The sequence below is a fragment of the Ahaetulla prasina genome, chromosome 5 (genome assembly GCF_028640845.1).
Source record: "Ahaetulla prasina isolate Xishuangbanna chromosome 5, ASM2864084v1, whole genome shotgun sequence".
Classification (NCBI taxonomy): Eukaryota; Metazoa; Chordata; class Lepidosauria; order Squamata; family Colubridae; genus Ahaetulla; species Ahaetulla prasina.
In genome coordinates, this window is record NC_080543.1 from 34,997,615 (window position 1) to 34,999,174 (window position 1,560).

Here is a 1,560-nt window from a genome sequence, read left to right on the forward strand (position 1 = left end):
CTAATGTTTCTCCAAAGCTGGAGGGTAATAAATTGTGCTCCTTTTAGCACATGTGTATATGCATAGGAACACCACATTTTCATTTTTTCAAAATGCTGAGACAGTTGTAAGTCTGCTCAGTTTGCACAATTCAGACGGCCAGTTTCTTGGGATCTCTTTTTTTAATTTCTCTATTTCTTTGTAAAAAACACTATATTTCCCTACCTTACAGCAAACTTTAGGGAGTCATACTAAGACCGTGAGCCTGTATGTATGTTAAGGTGATGTTGAATGAATGAGTGTACATAGAGGGACAGGAATATATCCACTTATCCTGCTTTTTCTCTCACAATAGAATATAGTGTTGTTGCAGACATTATACTGAAAACATATAAGAATTAGGTTCTAGGACTGATCCCAATCTGGATTTTATTTGTTCTTCAGATGGTTTTGAGAATAAAAATATAAATGAAGGTAGAAACCTGAAATATACTTTATGTTAGGATTTACTCCTGCTATTGTCTGCAATATATATGTTGGTCTTTGGTTATTTGGGTTTTCTCCCGCGTAAAATTGGAAGTGTCTTGGCAACGTTTTGACGAAGTCTCATTCGTCATCTTCAGGCTTCAGCTTCGTGCTTCTGGGAGCAATGTGTGATTGCAGCTGTTTCTTCCTTTTTAACTGCTAGTGGGGGTTTGAACTGATTGGGTGGGAGCTTGGCTGTGCTCTGATTGGATGGGGGTTTTTTTGTGGTCTGCTTGGCTGGGGGTGTATCCTGTTTGGGTGGGGGCTTGGTTGTGCTCAGATTAGTCTGAGTTGCAGGGGGATTTGAGCTGGTGAGCTGCATTGCTGTTGTTTGGCTTCGTGTTCGTGGTCGTGCTACATCTTCATAGTGGGTGTCAGTCTGCTGCATGTATGGATTGGAGGGGTTTGAAATGGCTAATGTTGCAGCTGTGGTCTGGCTTCTGGTCCTTGGTCGTGCTTCATGATCAGTGTGGGTTTGGGTCTGCTTTCTGGGTGGATGTGTGGTGGTGACATCCTGTGTGGACCTCGTGAGTGTGGGTCTGGTGTCATTCCTCGTGTTAGGGACTCGTTTGTCAATAAGGGCGGGTTTCCAAATGGCTGGTAGGGGGGAGGTATCATCTCGTTTGTTCATGCTGTGTGGGCGTTTTTCTATCTCGATGGCTTCTCTGATTATTCTGTTGTTAAAGTGTTCAGTTTTGGCGATAGTTCTGGTCTTTTTAAAGTCAATATCATGTCCTGTGGCTTTAAGGTGTTGGACCAGGGAAGAAGTTGGTTCCTCTTTTTTGACTGAGTTCTTGTGTTCTTCAATGCGTGCACTTATTCTTCTGTTGGTTTGTCCAATGTATGTGGTGGGGCAGGCGGTGCATGGGATTTCATATACTCCTTGATTTTCTAACTCAATTTTGTCTTTGGGGTTTCTTAGGATGGTGGATATTTTTTGGTTTGTGCATTTTAGTCCAATATCTTTTCACTTCAAGGCATGTCCACCACAAAGTCTCCTCTTTGGGGCTGTATTTAGAAATTATATGTTTGATGTGTTAATTTCAGAAAAGAAAA